Raw genomic sequence first — 22,833 nt, 5'->3', positions numbered from 1 at the left:
CTGTTTTTTTTTTTGTTGTTGTTGCTGTTGTTCCCTCCTTTTCAACTCTTTTCATTATATACCTAGGAGTAGAGTTACTGGGTAATATGGCAAGTGTATGTTTAACTTGTTGAGTAACTGCCAAAATGTTTTCCACAGAACCTGTATCATTTTATGTTCCCACCAGACGTGTATGAGTGTTTCACTTTCTCTACATCCTTGTCAATACTTGTTATTTTCTTTTTAAAAAAGTTATAGCCTTCCTAGTGGGTTTGAAGTGGCATCTCATCGTGGTTTTGATTTGCATTTCCCTAACGACTAATGGTATTGAGCATATTTTCATATGTTTGTTGGCTATTTGTATATCTTCATTAGCACAATGTCTATTTAAGTCCTTTACCTGATTTTCAGTTGGGTTGTTTGTATTTTTGTTGTTGAGTTGTAAGAGTTCTTTCTGTATTCTGGATACTACACTTTTATTAAATATATGATTTGCCAGGATCTCTCTTTGGTGTGCCTTTTTGCTTTCTTCATGGTATTTTTTTGCAGAAGAAAACATTTTAAAATTTTGATATAGTCCAATTTACTCTTTCTTTGTTGCTTGTGCTTTTTGTGTCATATCTAGGAAACCATTGCTTAACCAAGTTCTATATGCTTTTGATCCCCATAACTGACCAAAAACGTTGAAACCCATTCATTCAACAGAAATATTCATGGCCACCTACTATGTGCCAGGCTCTACTGTAAATACTGGGGAGAGTGATGAACAAGATGGTGGAGACAGAGATTGCTAGCTTATCTCCAAAATTTAAGTTCTCCTCTTCTACCAGGTAGACTACATTTCTCATTTTCTCTTGTAGTTAGATGTGGCTATGTGAGTTTTTCCCAAGGAAATGTGAGCAGGAGTAATGCATACCCCTTTTGAGCCTGGCCCATAAATATTCCCATGTGCCCTCCTATATGCTCTTTTCTGCTTCTGCAATTGGAATGGAGATGTCCTGGCAGAAATGACAGAAACCACTCTTTTGCCACATATCTCAATAGGGTTGTGACGAGGATTAAATATGTATATGGGTATTTAGCATAATTCCTACATAGTGTTAGTAGTCAATAAATGTTAGTTTCGGTAATTATTATTACAGTCTTTCGGTGCTACACTAGTCACCCAGGATGGGAAACATGTTAGAAACCCCTCATAATTCAGCAGATAGTACAATGAAGTCTGCTCTTTTGTGACCAGTGTGTCAGACCTCCTGAGGCTAGCAGTCTTTTCTCTTTCTACACAGTTTCTCTGTGATGAACCAAGATAATTCTAAGCCACCTTAAATAATATTTAAAGGACCATAATTTGGGAAATACTATTCTAGTGAAACGTAGTTTAACTGAAAACAATATAAGTGTGGTTATAATGGTTATGAGAATTCTAAACTGTGCTAAACACCTTGCATTTACACAACATTATTCTATAAAAGAGCCCTACCACTGCCTCTTCCCCTGCTTCCCTAGATCGGATAAGAAAGCTCAGGTACTCTCTCTTCTGTGGGCCAGGAGGAAGTTCAGGCTGTGCAAAACCTGACCTGTGTGTGGGAACACTCCAGCATCATCCCCTCACCACCATAAAAGCCAAGCCAGTCTCCTTCTTCTGCTCTCTCAAGCTATTCTTGAACCTGCTTGAGAGCCTGCCCTGCTCTCCCCAGAAAGCCTCCTTATGTAGTAAGGTTTTTCATACTCTCTAGGTGTATGTGTTATCAGTCTCGACATCCAAACCGAATTTGGGTTGAAGGGTCCATCCTGTCTCTGTGGTGTGATTAAAACAACTGGTCCTGTGAGCAGGACATCAAGGTGCTATCCCTTACCACCGGGGGTCTTTCTTCTCTTGCTTTGGCTTTCTAACTGGCTCTGCTCTATGCTGGTGAACAGGCACTTGGGCTACTGCCTGCTGGCTAGCTTGTGCTTTGAACTTGCTTCATTGTGCTGCATTTGTTAGTCCTACTGAGTGTCTGCTAAAGCTTTGACCAACATAAGTCAGTTTAAACACTTGGAATATAGTGAAAGGATTCTTCGATTGGGACCTTCCTTAAAGCAGTCCTGAATCCTGTGTCTCAACCTGGACCTATTTGTGATTCTCAGGTTGAATCACGTGTTTCAATTCCAAACTAAGTTGCGACTGATACTAACCTCAAAGAAATGACTCTTACCTTGTGAACACTGGTTGTGTCTCAACCACATGTTGGCCCCCTTTCTATATAGAGCTCAGGAGAAAGACTGACAGTCTGTTCAATATACAGGTCCATTGGATGGTCACTCGTGTGGAGGAAGAGCCGTTAACTATGTGGGATGCTGAGGTCATACTTCTAAAATTAAATGACTCACTAGTACCTTACAAAATGCTTCTGCTGCTGCCCCTGTGCCTCTGTCATAAATAAAAATGATCCTGATCCTCAGACCTCTAGAGAAAAACATTTGTGTCACCTCTGTGACAAAGCCAAGAGATTAGTTCAACCATTGCCACGGGGAAGTCCATAACACTGATGGTACTGACTTGATTTGAGGTTCTCTGGAAGAAGAAACTTATAAAAACTTTTACCTATAAGAGCAATAACATCTGCAGACCTAATGTAAAAGACAAAACACAAGACCCCAAACTGTCAAAGTCTTCAAAAACAAGAAGTCTAAAAAACTGTCACAGCCAAGAGGAGCCTAAGAAGTTATAACAAGGAATGACTAAATTGAATGTAGAATCTTGGTTGGGATCCTGGGACAGAAGAAGAATATTAGGTAAAAAATAAGGCAATCTGGGGCTTCCACGGTGGCACAGAGGTTGAGAATCTGCCTGATGATGCAGGGGACACGGGTTCGAGCCCTGATCTGGGAAGATCCCATATGCCGCAGAGCAACTAGGCCCGTGAGCCACAGCCGCTGAGCCTGCGCATCTGGAGCCTGTGCTCCGCAACAAGAGAGGCCGCGACAGTGAGAGGCCCGCCCATCACGATGAAGAATGGCCCCTGCTTGCCACATCTAGAGAAAGCCCACGCACAGAAACGAACACCCAACACAGCCAAAAATAAAAGTAAATTAATTAAAAGAAGGCTCAACATTTAAAAAAAAAAGGAATTCTGATGAAGTACAGACTTTAGTTAATAATACTGTTTCAGTGTTGGTTCACTAAGTTGAACAATTGTACCATACTAATGTACAATGTTAAGAAGGGAAATTTGTTGTGGAGTGTATGAATATGATCTTCACAATTACTCTGTAAACCTAAAACTGTTCTAAAATAAAAAGTTTTTAAAAACCACACAATACCAGGTGATGAGATCTGGGAGACAACAGAATTAAACACTGAATGGGGGTGGCCATGTGGAATGGTTTGGAGGGAACACCTTCTCCCTAACATGTGCACCACAAGGATTGAACCAGAGAAGATGAGGAAGAGTGGAAGGTCAATTTGGGAAGGCTCTTTACTGGGTGTTGAGGAAGCACTCCCTTTCTCTAACCAGAGCACGTAGACTCCTCTGCACCCCTCCCCTCCCCCCACGTATCTTCAAGGGTAGTGCTTTGTGATGTCACAGCCACCCCAGCGCTACCATTGGCTGACCAATCAAAGCTGATGGGTGTGGCTCTTCATTGTCCTGGCAGGGTATATATAGAGAGGCCAGGAGCCTTGGAGTAGAGCACACTGTTGCTACTCACATGGCAGAGGAAACTACAGTCCCCCAGGAGCCTAACCGTGATGCACGGACAAACACCGAGAGGTCAGAGCAACAAACACCGGGGGGCCAACGCAGAAGGGAGAGGGTGAATTCTCCACTCCAGGGCTATAAGATGGAAGATGTCAGATTACCCGACTCACGTGCCTCCTCTTCATCCCCCACCCAAGACTTACCCAGCTCTTCCCTGGCACAAACCCCTTCTCAATCCACACCCATTCTCTCAAAGTTCTCCTTCCCATCCTCTTTCCCCAAATCAATATCTTTCTGTATCACTTTGTTTTCCGACCAGATTCAGGAGGTGGTCGAGTTAAGAAAATCAGTCCGTCGTCAGAATTCGGGAAGAGGTTCTACACAGAAGAAGTCAAAGATGCTAGCATTCTATTACTGGCGGAGTACAACAATGACTAAAGAGCCAGAGGAGGATGAAAACGTCCCAGAGGGCTCTTCCAGCAGTTCATAAAGTGCTGCCCTGGGTCTATCAGGTGACTGAGACCTTGCTGTCTCTGTTGTCTCTCCAGAGAAAGCACTGGAGACATGGTCACCTGTGTAGAGCCAAATAAAAAAGCCCTCAGCTATTGATGTGCAAGCTGTTGTAGAAAGATGTGTGTGTATCTCTGTCTGTTCTTCGGTGATGGGGACTGAAGGAAGGCAGGAAGGGGCAGCCGTGTGAGAAGGGAGGGAGGTAGTATCCTGCCAGTTTGGGGCCCAGACCAGACAGTCCATAGTTAGCCAGACACCGGGAATAAGGACTGGGTGAGGACTGAGCTCTGAAGACAGATTTCTTCCTGAACACTTTATCCTGCTGTTGAGGAGGAAATGGACTTGGTGTTTCCGTGTGTGTTTGGGAGGTCCCAGATGGGGAGAGGGGTGCTGTATGGGTGGTGGCAGTGTGTGTCATAATCTGATTCCACTTTGATGTTTGACAATAGACAGTTTTGAAGCCTCATTAATTCCCCTTCCCCTTCTGGCCCACATCTGGCCACACTTTATGTTCATCCACTCCCAGCCAGGGAGTAGGTGAACATAAAATAGAAACAGATATGCCTAACCTGAACCATCCGAATTCTTTCCGTGCCTAACTTTTCCATAGCCAAGACATCCATTACCCTAAAATATCCTCTAGTGCACGTGGAGAACCTGACCCAATAAGTAATCAAGTTAAGTCTCTGGCCCTTATAATCAGCTTGAAAACTATGGGACCCTATGGACCTTTCCCCCTAGTTAAAATAAAACCTTTCACCTCAGTGTTTAAGAAAAGGTTCAATCTAAATGAAAGCACGGTTTTCACAGATTGAAACCCATTATATAAGACCTATTTAGAGAAGGTGTGGTTATCCCCACTTCTGCTGCATTTAACAGCCAAGTTTTACTTGTTCTTAAACCCGGCAAAACAGGACCGGTGCCTCAGTGTGAATTCGTACCCTTGGCGTCATGGCCCCACCTATTGAAATGACTGATTCCACCCAATAATAAATAAGTAACTGGTAAATACTTTGCAGTTAGAGCAAAGTATTTGGCTAGCATGTTCTATTCAGTGTAGTTCAACAACCTCTCAGCTGCAGTTAACCTTCACCTTTAAAGGGACACAATACACCTTCACCTGGGTACTCAATGGGCTCAGTCTCCACGCCTGCCATCTCACATAGTCTTCACAGGCAATATTTTAACCAGCTCTAACTTTTTTCGGGTACACAGTTATGACATCACACTAATGACATCCTCCTTTGAGGAGATTCACATGAGACACATAGTACAGGGCCCCACCACTTCAGTTAAGCTCATGAAAATTATTTAGTAAGTTGAGGGCTGCTCCAGTCCTGACAGTGTCAAGAAACAGCTTTTAGTCTTCTTAGGACCCACATTGTTAAAAAAAGCCCAACATGTTTTTGACATGTTTAGATTCTGGAGGCAACACTCCTCATTTACAAAGCCTTTTTTTTTTGTTCTGTAACTTGCAAATAGGCCCAACTTGAATGAGACCCCCTGTAAAAAGATACTAGAATCTGCCTGAATGGCCATAGAACAGGCATTCCTGTTACAGCCCCCCGGGATTCCTTCACTGTGGGAGCTTTAGCAACCTTCTCTCATATATCTTGGAGTCCCTCTACCATCAGTGATGGCCGTTAGTTGCATGGGCTTCTGATACAAGGAACTACCTTCCTTGGCCCAATGCTGTATGCCATTAGTGTAGCAATTGGTGGGTGCATACTGGACTTTCCTGGAAATATAGACTATCTCAGGTCCTGAACCTGTGACCCTCAGTATACAGCTGCCCGTTAGGCCTTTGATCATGGAAACAGCACCCTGCAAGCCCAGCACAGCTAGTGAGGCCTCCTTGCTACAGGATGGAGCTGAACCTGGGCTCTCTGCATACCCTACTTTCAGGAGAGGGTAACGTCCCCTGTGCTGGGTCCCTTGCCGGATGCCACAGTGCTAGAGGAGGTCATCTCTTAGAACACTTGGATACCTGGGGAGCCCCTTAGGCTCAACACAGTGAATACCAAAGGGGGTTCATTCACTTAACCAATGGCATTGCCACTGTCACACTTAATGGAGCTTGCTTGACTCTTGCTGCTTTTCATCTCTTAATCAGAATGTTCCTGATAAAGGACAGGACACAGGATCAGCTCAGTTGGCCAAACTTTAGCCAGTTATCTGAGCACTTGGCCATGTCTTAGCCAACAATTGGCCTCATCTTCACATTTTTATAGATCTTTGGGCCACTGCCAGCGGTCTGACCATCTGTTCTGGCCAATGCAAACAATTCCTTCTCCAAGGTTGCCTCATTTGGGGTAAAGAACTCATAGAATCTCTTGCCTCATGGATACCCAAAATATAAATCAAGGTCACACATCTTCTGCACATATTAAAGCCACAATACAATGTCTCACCATAGCACTCTTTACCGTCTTTGAAGTTCTGCACATTGATAGAGAGACTAAGGCACTCATTTCACTTCTCAGAATATATAGTACTAGCTCTTGATAGTACTAGATATTCAATGGAACGTTCACCTTTCTTATTGGTCTCATGCTGCAGGTGCCATAATGGCTTACATAAACAAGCCCAAATTAAATTAAATAAACCATGCAATGTTTTAGTTATCAGACAAACACCATGGGTAAGTTGTCATTGAGACTGATCCCATTTTTTCAGTTTTATTGAGGTATAATGGATAAATAAAAATTGTATATACTTAAGGTGTAGAACTTGATGTTTTGATTATTTCTATATATATTCCTATATCTATAGAATGAAAGAATCACAACCATCTAATTACCCAACACTTCACAGTTAGCAGTTTTTTCTTTTTTCTTTTCTTGGTCTAACTGCATTTTTGATGCATAACTCATTATGTGAGTAATAATCCTTTTCATACCTTCTTGGTATATGTGTGGCATCATTAGTCTTGACATTCAAACCAAATTTTGGGTGAGGGATGTACATTCCACTTCTGTGAGGTGACAACAAGTTCACATATCCATAAATATATATATATATATATATATGTATATATACTCATAGGCATATGAGTATGACACTTTAAAAAAGATACCAGTATTTCAGGAAAGAAATATGTCCTGAGTGCCTAGTAGGTGTCAGATATTACTCTTGGTTCTGGAATTAGAGTGAAGAACATGAAATCAATAGTTCCTGTCCTCAAGTAACTTCTGTTTTCATGGGCAAAGGGGTCGTTCTTGTTGTTGGTGTGGGGAACCTTCTCTAAGGAGCTGATATTTGAATCAAGATCTGAATAATGAGGTCGAGTCAGCTGTGTGAAGACTTTGAAGAAGAGCATTTTAGGTAGACTAGCAAGTAGCAATGCCGTGAGGCCAGAACGAGAACAGTGTGTTGAGGAAGAGCAGAAGGGTGAGTGACTGGAGTGCAGTCAGAGAGGGGCAGAGCGGAGATTGATGACCGAGACTGGAGAGGCTGGCAGAGAAGTGGTCACATAGGGACCTGCAGGGTAAGAACTTGGATTTTATCTTACGTGCAGTGGAGGGCCACTGGATGGTTTGATAAAGGAAAGTGATGTCGTCTGATGTATGTTTTAGAAAGTTCACTGGATGTTGTGAACTGTGTAGGACCAGAGGGGTGACAGGCTGTTGGGACAATACAGGTGTGATATGATGATGGCTGGGACTAGGGTTTAGCAGGGGGAATATAACTTAGTGTCTAGTTGAGCAGTTGGGAGCATAGGATTTAAAGTCCGATCTCAATTTACAGCTTCACCACCTAAAAGCTATTTGACCTTGAGTACGTTTTTTAACTCCTGTAAGACTTAGTTTCCTCATCTGTAAAAAGGGAATGATAGTAACATGTATCTAGATCTTAGAGCCATGCTGGGATTAAATGAGGTAATTTATGTAAAACACCTGACATTATATTAGGCCAATAATAAGCATTTGATTAAATGGCTTCTGTTGTTATCATCTATGATATAAATACATACATGCATAATCCTTGCTTCTTTCTCCCCCACTCCCCAAAAGCTAGTGTGTCTTATGTTAACTGCTGCTAACCCATGAGTACTGAACCCTTGTGTTTTCCTTGAAGACACAGTATTTTGGGGCACCTTACCTCAATTGTCAAGCATTCTGGTACCTTTAGATACTTTATAATGTGTCTGTATATGGCTTATGATGAATTTATTCAGTAAGTGGCAGTAGTGTCTGATTTCTAACATTCTCTTCTTTCTACCTAATGAATCATTGCTTGAATACCTATCCCCTTTTCTCCAACCTCTTCCACAGGTCCTAAATGAACAGCAACCCATATTTCTTCCCCAACTGCAAACCTAATGTACTGAACTTAGTCAGATTGCTTTGACAGTTGCTTCCTTTCATTAAACGCAGCTTAGAGTTCTTCTTCCCTCAGAAAAACCTGCTTGCATGTTTCAAAGCAGGTTCTCATTTTATTAGTTCCTGATCAGGACTCTTCCAAAGTCTCTTGTTCCATTTGCCCATCTTCCACACATTACCATCATTTGAGACTATAAATAATAAACAGTTTACTTCCTCCTCCACATTCTTGATGAATGAAATAGGACTAGATGTTGATTCCTTCCTCTTTGAAGGGATTGCTTTCCCTTCCCCACCTAAGGCTGGTGAGTGATGAAAGCATCCTCAGTCTTTAAGGCTAAGCTCAAATGGTTCTTTCCCTCTGAAGCCTCTCTACCACCAATGCCTGCAGAGTTCATTGCCCCTATGGTCCTACAAATTCTTATATTAAAGCAATAGCCATATTGTATTAGAATAGTTCATTTATATGTTTGTCTTGTTGTAATATACAACAAGAAGGAGCATATTTCATTCATCTCTGTAATCCCAACCACTTTAACACACCTGACACAATGTCACGGTTGCTGCTCAATGTAGTTTGATGAACTGCTGGAGGACTGAACAATCAAATCATTCTGTAGATACTGGGTCATTTCCTTAACCTGCTCTATAATGTTTGCTTTAGAAAATGTTAAACTTAAAATCATGTAAAATATTTATTTTGAAAAACTCAAAGTACAAGAAAGAAAGTTAAAAAAAAGAACCCTAAACACTAAAAACTCAAAACACTCTCTATGATATGCACACTTTCAGCAACTATCTCTTTGTACATGGCTTTACACATATGTAATTTACATGTGCATTTACATAAAGCAATTATATATAAATGTTGAGAATTATATATATATATATTCATACATATACATAAATATTGAGAAAGCCTGTACATCTATAGGATTTTTACACTTCATTAGCCACTCCTCCACTGGATAAGCAGTGTTAAAAGCCTGGTGTGAATCTTTGCATATCTTTGTCTATGTTCATAAATAAGGTAACATACATATGTATGCATAAAAACATATAGGGGCACTATTTTACTCTTTACTGCACGTAGTTTTTCTCACTTAGAAACATTTCAGAGAAATGTTTTCCACATCGTCTGGTATAGACTTAACACACTTTTTAAACTAGTTATGTAAAATGCAATGGTTTGAGTGAAAGACAACTTATTAAACCATTCTTCTATTGAGGACATTCAAGTTGATTCCAGTTTTTTGGCTACTAGAAAAAACGATGCAATTAATCTCAATATATATGTAAAATTTATCTTGTTCATATTCACTGTTATATACCCGTGCTTTTATCTTCTATGGAAGAAGGCCCCGGAAATGGAATTGCTAAGTTAAAGTTTATGTAAATTCTTAATTTTAATAGGGGTTGCCAGATTGACTTCCAAATGGCTTTAATATACTGCACATTTCCCTCGGCAAATGTATGAGATAACATATTAACCTCCACAAAACTCCAGCAATGTGTGATAACATGTTTAAGGGTCTTAAAGTGATATTTCCTTGTTAATTTAATTTCAATACGCCTGATTGCTAGTAAAGTTGAGTAATTTCACTTGTTTATTGGCAAGGGGGTTTTCTGCCTCCTTGAACAGCCCTTTTTACCCTTTTTAACCACTTTCAATTAGGGTGTTTGTCTTTTCTTATTAATGTGTGGGAAATTTTTTATATGTTGGATATTGAACCCTTTATCTGTCATGTGTCTTACAAATATATGTTCCTGTATTATTTGTCTTCTGGTTTTATTTACCTTTACGTTTGCCATATGATTACATTTTAAGTTTTAAGCAATCAAATATGTCAGTCATTTCTCCAGAGTGTCTAGGTTTTCCAGCTTGCACAGAAATTTTTCTTGACTCCTAGATTATGCATACGTTTTCCATAATATATATATTTTACTTCAACATTTTTATCTTTAGATCATACAGAACTTCATGTTGTGTGAGAGAGGAGTCCAAACTTATTTTATCCTTTTTAATACATATAAATAATAAATGTATGCAGTACTACTAAGAAGAAAAGAGAGTCAAAAAACCAAACAAAGCCCACTTTATTTTGGATACAAATCCAGCCCTGAAACTTACTAGCTGTTGCCCTGAGAAAGTCATTTAATTTATGTGAACCTCTTTCCCCATTTGTAAAAGGGAGATAATAATGTCAACATGACAGAAGTTTTATGAGAATTAATGTATGTCAAACACAGTGACTGGCATATAGATTCAGAGGTCAACAAAGATAGCTATAATGACTGTTGTTTAACTCCCTCTGAAATGCTTTCGCCTTGAACACGCTTAGGAATGCTGATAGGCCCCATCGTGTCTTGCTTCATGGCTCACTTTGGTTTTGCATCTTTAATGGAGTTTTTATTATACAGTGCTCCTAAGGTAAAAAAATGAAAAGAAAAAGAAAAACATTACAGGAAGTTGGCCTCAAAGATATTATCAACCAGGTAAAGTGCTACTGAGGTGAACATTAGAGGACAGACTAAGGCGGCCTAGATCCACCTCACACAGAAATACATCCTTTCACAAAGGGAAAAGATCTGCTAGAAACTCCTGCTTCTAGAAAAATAAGACAAGGATGTTAATAAATATGATGACTTGGGGAAGGTGGCAAACATATTTGAGGCTCCGAATTTCCAGAGAGTATTTGAGAGAACACTTTGCTCTATATGGCCCAGGGAAATTAACCAAAAGCTCCCTAACTTCGGTGCCCCTCATGCGCCAGATACCATCACTGACAGAACTGGAATTTATAGTCAATACTAAGTGCCCTTATACATCATTTTTCATTTCATAGGAAGGAGAAATAACTTTCCTAAGCAGTTAGGAAATTTATTTATTTATTTATTTTGAACAAACACACTTTTTTTTTAACATCTTTACTGGAGTATGATTGCTTTACAATGGTGTATTAGTTTCTGCTCTATAACAAAGTGAATCAGCTATACATATACGTATATACCCATATCCCCTCCCTCTTGCATCTCCCTCCCTCCCACCCTCCCTATCCCACGCCTCTAGGTGGTCAAAAAGCACTGAGCTGATCTCCCTGTGCTATGTGGCTGCTTCCCACTAGCTATCTGTTTTACATTTGGTAGTGTATATATGTCCATGCCACTCTCTCACTTTGTCCCAGCTTACCATTCCCCCTCCCCGTGTCCTCAAGTCCATTCTCTAGTAGGTCTGCGACATTTTTTTTTTTTTCGGTACGCGGGCCACTCACTGTTGTGGCCCCACCCGTTGTGGAGCACAGGTTCCGGACGCGCAGGCTCAGTGGCCATGGCTCACAGGCCCAGCCTCTCCGTGGCATGTGGGATCCTCCCAGACCTGGGCACGAACCCGTGTCCCCTGCATCGGCAGGCGGATTCTCAACCAGTACACCACCAGGGAAGCCCAGGTCTGCGTCTTTTTTCGCGTCTTGCCCCTAGGTTCCTCATGACCATATTTTTTTAAAGATTCCATATATATGTGTTAGGATACGGTATTTGTTTTTCTCTTTCTGACTTACTTCACTCTGTATGACAGACTCTGGGTCCATCCACCTCACTACAAATAACTCAGTTTCGTTCCTTTTTATGACTGAGTAATATTCCATTGCATACATGTGTCACATCTTCTTTATCCATTCATCTGTTGATGGACACTTAGGTTCCTTCCAAGTCCTGGCTATTGTAAATAGAGCTGCAATGAACATTGTGGTACATGACTCTTTTTGAATTATGGTTTTCTCAGGATATATGCCCCATAGTGGGATTGCTGGGTCGTATGGTAGTTCTATTTTTAGTTTTTTAGTGAACCTCCATACTGTTCTCCTTAGTGACTGTATCAATTTACATTCCCATCAACAGTGTATGAGGGTTCCCTTTTCTCCACACCTTCTCTAAGAATTTGTCCATTTCTTCCAGGTTGTCCATTTATTGTTTGTAGATTTTTTGATGATGGCCATTCTGACCGGTGTGAGATGATACCGCATTGTAGTTTTGATTTGCATTTCTCTAATGATTAACGACGTTGAGCATTCTTTCATGTGTTTGTTGGCAATCTGTGTATCTTCTTTGGAAAAATGTCTATTTAGGTCTTCTGCCCATTTTTGGATTGGGTGGTTTGTGTTTTTGATATTGAGCTGCATGAGCTGCTTGTAAATTTTGGAGACTAATCCTTTGTCAGTTGCTTCGTTTGCAAATATTTTCTCCCATTCTGAGGGTTGTCTTTTCATCTTGTTTATGGTTTCCTTTGCTGTGCAAAAGCTTTTAAGTTTCACTCGGTCCCATTTGTTTATTTTTAGTTTTGTTTCCATTTCTTTAGGAGGTGGGTCAAACAAGATCTTACTGTGATTTATCTCAAAAGAGTGTTCTTCTTTTATTTCCTCTAAGAGTTTTAGTGTGTCTGGCCTTACATTAAGGTCTTTAATCCATTTTGAGTTTATTTTTGTGTATGGCATTAGGGAGTGTTCTAATTTCATTCTTTTCCATGTAGCTGTCCAGTTTTCCCAGCACCACTTATTGAAGAGGCTGTCTTTCCTCCATTGTATACTCTAGCCTCCTTTATCAAGATAAGGTGACCATGTGTACATGGGTTTATCTCTGGACGTTTTTGGATGGAATGTCCTATGAATATCAATTAAGTCCATCTTGTTTAATGTATCATTTAAAGCTTGTGTTTCCTTATTTTTTTTTCATTTTGGATGATCTGTCCATTGTTGAAAGTGGGGTGTTAAAGTCGCCTACTATGATTGTGTTACTGTCGATTTCCCCTTTTATGGCTGTTAGTATTTGTCTTATGTATTGAGGTGCTCTTATGTTGGGTGCATAAATATTTACAAGTGTTATATCTTCTTCTTGGATCGATCCCTTGATCATTATGTAGTGTCCTGCTTTGTCCCTTGTAAGTCATTATTTTAAAGTCTATTTTGTCTGATATGAGAATTGCTACTCCAGCTTTCTTTTGATTTTCATTTGCATGGAATATCTTTTTCCATACCCTCACTTTCAGTCTGTATGTTTCCCTAGGTCTGAAGTGGGTCTCTTGTTGACAGCATATATACGGGTCTTGTTTTTGTATCCATTCAGCCAGTCTGTGTCTTTTGGTGGGAGCATTTAATCCATTTACATTTAAGGTAATTATCGATATGTATGCTCCTATTACCATTTTCTTAATTGTTTTGCATTTGTTATTGTAAGTCTTTTCCTTCTCTTGTGTTTCCTGCCTGGAGAAGTTGGTTTAGCATTTGCTGTAAAGCTGGTTTGGTTCTGCTGAATTCTCTTAGCTTTTGCTTGTCTGTAAAGGTTTTAATTTCTCTGTCAAATCTGAATGAGATCCTTGCTGGGTAGAGTAATCTTGGTTGTAGGTTTTTCCCTTTCATCACGTTAAATATGTCCTGCCCCTCCCTTCTGGTTTGCAGAATTTCTGCTCAAAGATCAGTTGTTAACCTTATGGGGATTCCCTTCTATGTTATTTGTTGTTTTTCCATTGCTGCTTTTAATATTTTTTCTTTGTATTTACTTTTTGATAGTTTGACTACTATGTGTCTTGGCGTGTTTCTCCTTGGATTTATCCTGTATGGGACTCTCTGTGCTTCCTGGACTTGATTAACTATTCCCTTTCCCATATTAGGGAAGTTTTCAACTATAATCTCTTCAAATATTTTCTCAGTCCCTTTCTTTTTCTCTTTTTCTTTGGGAACCCCTATAATTTGAATGTTGGTACGTTTAATCGTGTCCCAGAGGTCTCTGAGACTGTCCTCAATTCTTTTCATTCTTTTTTCTTTATTCTGCTCTCCAGTAGTTATTCCCACTATTTTATCTTCCAGGTCACTTATCCGTTCTTCTGCCTCATTTATTCTGCTATTGATCCCTTCTAGAGGATATGTAATTTCATTTATTGTGTTGTTCATGATTGTTTGTTTGCTCTTTAGTTCTTCTAGGTCCTTGTGAAACTTTTCTTGTATTTTCTCCATTCTATTTCCAAGATTTTGGATCATCTTTACTATCATTATAATTTTTCAGGTAGACTGCCTATTTCCTCTTCATTTGTTAGGTCTGGTGCGTTTTTACCTTGCTCCTTCATCTGCTCTGTGTTTTTCTGTCTTTTCATTTTGCTTATATTACTGTGTTTGGGGTCTCCTTTTCACAGGCTGCAAGTTCGTAGTTCCCGTTGTTTTTGGTGTCTGTCCCCAGTGGCTAAGGTTGGTTCAGTGGGTTGTGTAGGCTTCCTGGTGGAGGGGACTAGTGCCTGTGTTCTGGTCAATCAGGCTGGATCTTTTCTTTTTGGTAGGCAGGTCCAAGTCTGGTGGTGTGTTTTGGGGTGTCTGTGACCTTACTATGATTTTAGGCAGCCTCTCTGCTATTGGGTGGAGTTGTGTTCCTTTCTTGGTAGTTGTTTGGCATAAGGTATCCAGCACCGTAGATTGCTGGTCATTTAGTGGTGCTGGGTCTTGGTGTTGAGATGGAGATCTCCGGGAGATTTTCACCGTTTGATATTACGTGGAGCTGGGAGGTCTGTGGTGGACCAATATCCTGAACTTGCCTCTGCCACGTCAGAGGAACAGCCCTGATGCTTGGCTGGAGCACCAAGAGACTTTCACGCACACGGCTCAGAATAAAAGGGAGAAATAAATAAATAAAGAAAGAAAGAAAGAAAGAAAGAAAAAAATGTAAAATTAAATTAAATTAAATTATTAAAGAGTTATTAAAATAAAGACAAAAATTTATTATTAAAATTTTTTAAGTAATTAAAAAAACGAGAAAGAAGAGAAAAACGAGAAGAAGAAACAAATTCACCAATGATAACAAGCTCTGAAAACTATACTAAAAAAAAAAACAAAAAACGGACAGACAGAACCCTTGGACAAACGGTAATTGCCAAACTATACAGACAAAATCACACACAGAAGCATACGCATACACACTCACAAAAAGAGAAAAAGGGAAAAAATGTATAAATAGCGTTGCTCCCAAAGTCCACCTCCTCCATTTGGGATGATTCGTTGTCTATTCAGGTGTTCCACCGATGCAGGGTACATCAAGTTGATTGTGGAGATTTAATCCGCTGCTCCTGAGGCTGCTGGGCGAGATTTCCCTTTCTCTTCTTTGTTCGCACAGCTCCCGGGGTTCAGCTTTGGATTTGACCCCGCCTCTGCGTGTAGGTCTCCTGAGAGCGTCTGTTCTTCGCTCAGACAGGACGGGGTTATAGGAGCCGGTGCTTTGGGGGCTCTGGCTCACTCAGGCCGGGGGGAGGGAGGGGTACAGAGGCAGGGTGAGCCTGCAGTGACAGAGGCCGGCGTGACGTTGCACCAGCCCGAGGCACACCGTGCCTTCTCCCGTGGAAGTCGTCCCTGGATCACGGGACACTGGCAGTGGCGGGCTGCACAGGCTCACTGAAGGGAGGTGTGGATAGTGACCTGTGCTCGCACACAGGCTTCTTGGTGGCGGCAGCAGCAGCCTTAGCATCTCATGCCCATCTCTGGGGTCTGCGCTCCTAGCCGCGCCTCGCGCCCCTCTCTGGAGCTCCCTTAGGCGGTGCTCTGAATCCCCTCTGCTCGTGCACCAGGAAACACAGAGGGAAGGAAAAGTCCCTTGCCTTTGCGGCAGCTTCAGACTTTTCCTGGACTCCCTCCTGGCTAGACGTGGCGTACTAACCCCTTCAGGCTGTGTTCACACTGCCAGTCCTCTCCCTGCGCTCAGACCGAAGCCCAAGCCTCAGCTCCCAGCCCCCACCCGTCCCGGCAGGTGAGCAGACAAGCCTCGCGGGCTGGTGAGTACTGGTCGGCACCGATCCTCCGTGCGGGAATCTCTCCACTTTGCCCTCCGCACCCCTGTTGCTGCACTCTCCTCCGTGGCTCCGAAGCTGCCCCCGTCCGCCACCTGTAGTCTCCGCCAGTGAAGGGGCTTCTAGTGTGTGGAAAGCTTTCCTCCTTCAGGCTCCCTCCCACTGGTGCAGGTCCCGTTCCTATTCTTTTGTCTCTGCTTTTTCTTTTTTTCTTTTGCCCTACCCAGCTACTTGGGGAGTTTCTTGCCTTTTGGGAGGTCTGAGGTCTTCTGCCAGCGTTCAGTGGGTGTTCTATAGGAGCAGTTCCACGTGTAGATGTATTTCTGATGCTTCTGTGGGGAGGAAGGTGATCTCCACGTCTTACTCTTCCGACGTCTTGAAGTTCCCTCCAGTCTATTTTAGAACGTTTTCAACACCTCAAAAAGAAACCCTCGTATCTTGTAGCTGTGAATCCCGTATGCTCCCAACAACTTCTGCCTCAGCCTTAAGCAATTATTGATCTATTTTGTAGCTATAGATTTGCCTGTTCTGAGCATTTCATATGAATAGAATCACATAATATGTGGTCTTTTGTGACTGACTTCTTTCACTTAGCATAATGTTTTTAAGGTTCAGCCATATTGTAGCATATATTAGTTCTTCATTCCTTTTGATGTCTGAATAGTATTCTGTTGTATGGATTTGCCACATTTTGTTTGTCCACTGGTCAGTTGATGGGCATTTGGGTTGTTTCCATCTTTGGGTATTATGAATATTGCTGCTATGAATATTTATGTACAAGTTTTTTGTATGGACATATATTTGCATTTATCTTGGGAATATACCTACAAGTGGGTCATACAGTAACACTGTTTCACCCTCTGAGAATCTACCAAACTTTTCCAAAGCAGGTATACCATTTTACATTCTCACTAACAGTGTATGATGGTTCTGATTTCTCTAAATCCCCACCAACAGTTATGATTATCGGACTTTTGGATTCTAGCCATCCGCATGGGTATGAAATGGTATCTTTCTGTCATTTTCATTTGTGTTTTCCTGATGAATAATGATGTCAAGCGTCTCTAATGTGCTTGCTGGCCATTTGTATATATTCCTTGCAGAAATGTCTATTTAGATCTTCTGCCCATTTTAAAAGTTGGGTTATTTACCTTCTTATCACAGGCATGTAAGAGTTCTTTATATATTCTGAATAAAAATCCCTTATCAGATACACGATTTACAAATATTTTCTCCCATTCTGTAGGTTGTTGTGCTATATTCTGTACAAGAATTATTTGAGTTGATCTTTGCAACAGCTGTATGAGATATTATCCTTCTATTTTTTTTTTTAGAGATCAGAAAACAGGCTCAGAGTGGTTAAGTACCTATCCTAACTCACAATGCTAGCATGGGATGGTTCCAGGATTTGCACTTAGATATCTATTGGAATTTCAGTTAAAGTCCTCCATCCTCTTGCCTTGATGCTCATATACACAGTTTGTATTTGATGAAAGAAATTGAATCTTAGGATTGTATTGCCCTGTCTATTCTTCACTCGTAGACATTCCAGTGGATAAACACTGAAAATGAAAACACTTTGGTAATACTCCTGAAATTGATTGGCTGGGGACCATGCTGATTCCCAGCAGGAAGGTGTAGCCACAGGGCTCCTGAGGTTGGTTGAATTGATGTTCTGAGTCTGGATTTATAAGCATGGGGAATTGTTCTTTTAAAAGACAATGACAAAGAGAACCCTTCTAATGTGAGCCAGATGCAGCCATGATTTTGAATAAATGTTTGCTGGTAACCATACTTAGGTGGGAACATCTGCCCACTGATGAGCTCCCTGGAGTTTTAGCAGGGGAATTTACGTAGGAAATACAACTCCAAGTACTTCCTCCTGAGGAGAGATGTTAGGCAAAAAGAAGCTTAATTTCCTTTCTTCCATTTTTTGTCCACCTGCCATTTAGGAAGCCTAAGTAAATACATTCCTGTCTTGGGAAAATACCACTTCCACTTGGCCTTCCATCTTCCCCAGCTTTGGCTGTGCAGGTGCCCAGTAAGTGTTGGTGCTTGCATCTGGGCCACATCTGTGCAGGCACCTTGGGTTGTCCAAGAATAGTGCATGGCTCCATAAGCCTATAGTAGCAACCCTCTGACATTAGAATTTGCTGTTCATATTTTTCATACACACTCACACTCTTGAGCAAACACACTAGTTTCCTTTCAAGCCTACCCTCTTAGATGTCCTTACTAGTCTATCTTTGAAATGCTGGATCATCATACAGGATACATGATATTTAGAGGAAACAGGTTTCAGTGGTGTTTCTGGATTCTTCTTAGTTCTAGGTCAGCCTAGATTAAGCAATCTGTAGTCTGGAGGGCTTTACTCACCTCCCAATCTGCCGTGCAGTCACAAGGTCCATCTTGTCTTATCACTTTTACTTAAGTCACCACCCTGCAGATTATCCATCATTAACTAGACCCTTATTCACGTATTGCTCTGCACTTGACGGAATTGGACCCAACCCTCTCCCCAACTTCATGAGCGCTTCTTTCCTGCCCTCTGTAACTCATAGTCTATCATTAAGAAACTCCCCAGTAGCTTCAAGTTGTTCTCTCCGTGTTCCCTTAATCTCTGTTTTATGACTGGAATATTGCTGTGCCTTGAGGAAATCACTTCCCCTGCAGTCCTCTTGAGCAAACGTTAGTTTTCCTCACATACACCAAGGAGTCGACTCACTGTCACTTTCAAACCATTTCTGCTCCTTTCTCTTTCAAAATTCAGAGCTCATTTGTAGTTCTTGCTATTAGATGATATCATGTGCTACGCCATCTATTTCTTTACCTTCATTCATTAGACACTTTCCTTAGTCTTCTTCTCCACTTTTAGTACTGCCACCATCTTGACAACTTCAACATCTGTCATCTATGTGGATATTCATCCAGCATTTTTGGCTTTGCAAACCTTTCATGCCCTCAATTCCAATGGTATTTTTCTTCCATCATACTTAAACCACTCACTCTAATGCTCATGCACTAGACATTGACATTCTCAAAAATTACAGCAACTCTGAAATCCTGAATTTATAACATACATCTCTTGGGCTACAACTGATTATCCTTCCTAGCAAAATACCTCGCTCACGTGCAGGTATACACACCTTCACACACCCAACTCTAAAAATTCTTCAATTTTGAACTCCAATCTGTGAATTCTACTACTTTTCAGCATCAGCCACATTTCTCTTTTCGCATTTCTTCATTGCTTACCAATTTATCATCAGTATCACTTACTTTCATCAACCTTCATCTCCCTACTCACTTTCCCACCCTAGTACTTCCCTGGCAAAACCACAACCCCTGTTAAATTTAGCTATCTACCTGCTTTGTTCCTATATACAAGTGATGGATGTTGCTGTAGAAATTTACAAGACAAAGCTAACTGATCTCACCTTAAATTCTTGACCACATATCTTAAATGATCAATCCTTCCATATTATACACCCATTTCCATTATACAAAATGAATATCCAATACTTTATCTTCCCCTCAATTTCTCAAAACCCTACCCTCACTCTTTTTATTTTATGCCCTTAGCTCATCCTTCACTGAGAAAACTGAAGAGTCAAGAGAAAATTCTTTTATATCTTCCCCACCAAGTCTACCATCTTACCTGCATTTGTAATCATACCATAATCATTTCCTTCTCCACTGTAGAATCTGTAAATATTACTCATTCTCATGGAAAGCCAAGATTTCCACATTTGCTACCGATCCCATCTACTAGTGCTCTGAATACCCCTCTTGCTTTCTCAATATTTTTTCTTCTGCAATTATCCCTTTGGATTTTTATGTCGTCAGTTTCATTCAGTCATTTATATTGGCTAGATGCATTCTAGAATCTACCCTCTTAAAAATACACTCTCTTAATACCAAATCCCCCTCCAGCTATAGTCCCATATTTCTCCTCCCCTTAGCACCAAAACTCGCAAAAGAAATTGTCTATCCGCCCCTCACTTTCTGATCTCACATTTTCTCCTTAATACACATCCAGGTTTATATTAAAATATTTTCCACTCTTTCAATTTCCTTCTTATCAAATTTACCAATGACCTCTCTACTAACAAGTTCAATCGTCATTTGTCTGTCCCTATATTACCTGTAAAAGTATTTAATAAAGTTGACCATTTTTTACTTCTTGAAACATTATCTGCCCTTTGCTTTTGTGTTGCTCAATTCACCTGTTTTATTTTTGTTGTTGTTGTTGCTGTTGTTCCCTCCTTTTCAACTCTTTTCATTATATACCTAGGAGTAGAGTTACTGGGTAATATGGCAAGTGTATGTTTAACTTGTTGAGTAACTGCCAAAATGTTTTCCACAGAACCTGTATCATTTTATGTTCCCACCAGACGTGTATGAGTGTTTCACTTTCTCTACATCCTTGTCAATACTTGTTATTTTCTTTTTAAAAAAGTTATAGCCTTCCTAGTGGGTTTGAAGTGGCATCTCATCGTGGTTTTGATTTGCATTTCCCTAACGACTAATGGTATTGAGCATATTTTCATATGTTTGTTGGCTATTTGTATATCTTCATTAGCACAATGTCTATTTAAGTCCTTTACCTGATTTTCAGTTGGGTTGTTTGTATTTTTGTTGTTGAGTTGTAAGAGTTCTTTCTGTATTCTGGATACTACACTTTTATTAAATATATGATTTGCCAGGATCTCTCTTTGGTGTGCCTTTTTGCTTTCTTCATGGTATTTTTTTGCAGAAGAAAACATTTTAAAATTTTGATATAGTCCAATTTACTCTTTCTTTGTTGCTTGTGCTTTTTGTGTCATATCTAGGACACCATTGCTTAACCAAGTTCTATATGCTTTTGATCCCCATAACTGACCAAAAAAGTTGAAACCCATTCATTCAACAGAAATATTCATGGCCACCTACTATGTGCCAGGCTCTACTGTAAATACTGGGGAGAGTGATGAACAAGATGGTGGAGACAGAGATTGCTAGCTTATCTCCAACATTTAAGTTCTCCTCTTCTACCAGGTAGACTACATTTCTCATTTTCTCTTGTAGTTAGATGTGGCTATGTGAGTTTTTCCCAAGGAAATGTGAGCAGGAGTAATGCATACCCCTTTTGAGCCTGCCCCATAAATATTCCCATGTGCCCTCCTATATGCTCTTTTCTGCTTCTGCAATTGGAATGGAGATGTCCTGGCAGAAATGACAGAAACCACTCTTTTGCCACTTATCTCAATAGGGTTGTGATGAGGATTAAATATGTATATGGGTATTTAGCATAATTCCTACATAGAGTTAGTAGTCAATAAATGTTAGTTTCGGTAATTATTATTACCGTCTTTGGGTGCTACAGTAGTCACCCAGGATGGGAAACATGTTAGAAACCCCTCATAATTCAGCAGATAGTACAATGAAGTCTGCTCTTTTGTGACCAGTGTGTCAGACCTCCTGAGGCTAGCAGTCTTTTCTCTTTCTACACAGTTTCTCTGTGATGAACCAAGATAATTCTAAGCCACCTTAAATAATATTTAAAGGACCATAATTTGGGAAATACTAATCTAGTGAAACGTAGTTTAACTGAAAACAATATAAGTGTGGTTATAATGGTTATGAGAATTCTAAACTGTGCTAAACACCTTGCATTTACACAACATTATTTTATAAAAGAGCCCTACCACTGCCTCTTCCCCTGCTTCCCTAGATCGGATAAGAAAGCTCAGGTACTCTCTCTTCTGTGGGCCAGGAGGAAGTTCAGGCTGTGCAAAACCTGACCTGTGTGTGGGAACACTCCAGCGTCATCCCCACACCACCATAAAAGCCAAGCCAGTCTCCTTCTTCTGCTCTCTCAAGCCATTCTTGAACCTGCTTGAGAGCCTGCCCTGCTCTCCCCAGAAAGCCTCCTTATGTAGTAAGGTTTTTCATACTCTCTAGGTGTATGTGTTATCAGTCTCGACATCCAAACCGAATTTGGGTTGAAGGGTCCATCCTGTCTCTGTGGTGTGATTACAACAACTGGTCCTGTGAGCAGGACATCAAGGTGCTATCCCTTACCACCGGGGGTCTTTCTTCTCTTGCTTTGGCTTTCTAACTGGCTCTGCTCTATGCTGGTGAACAGGCACTTGGGCTACTGCCTGCTGGCTAGCTTGTGCTTTGAACTTGCTTCTTTGTGCTGCCTTTGTTAGTCCTACTGAGTGTCTGCTAAAGCTTTGACCAACATAAGTCAGTTTAGCCACTGGCATATAGTGAAAGGATTCTTGGATTGGGACCTTCCTTAAAGCAGTCCTGAATCCTGTGTCTCAACCTGGACCTATTTGTGATTCTCAGGTTGAATCACGTGTTTCAATTCCAAACTAAGGTGCGACTGATACTAACCTCAAAGAAATGACTCTTACCATGTGAACACTGGTTGTGTCTCAACCACATGTTGGCCCCCTTTCTATATAGAGCTCAGGAGAAAGACTGACAGTGTGTTCAATATACAGGTCCATTGGATGGTCACTCGTGTGGAGGA

Source organism: Mesoplodon bidens (assembly GCF_964165515.1).
Source record: "Mesoplodon bidens genome assembly, chromosome: X".
NCBI classification, from domain to species: Eukaryota; Metazoa; Chordata; class Mammalia; order Artiodactyla; family Ziphiidae; genus Mesoplodon; species Mesoplodon bidens.
The sequence above is the reverse complement of the archived record's forward strand: the minus strand, read 5'-3'. Positions refer to the sequence as shown.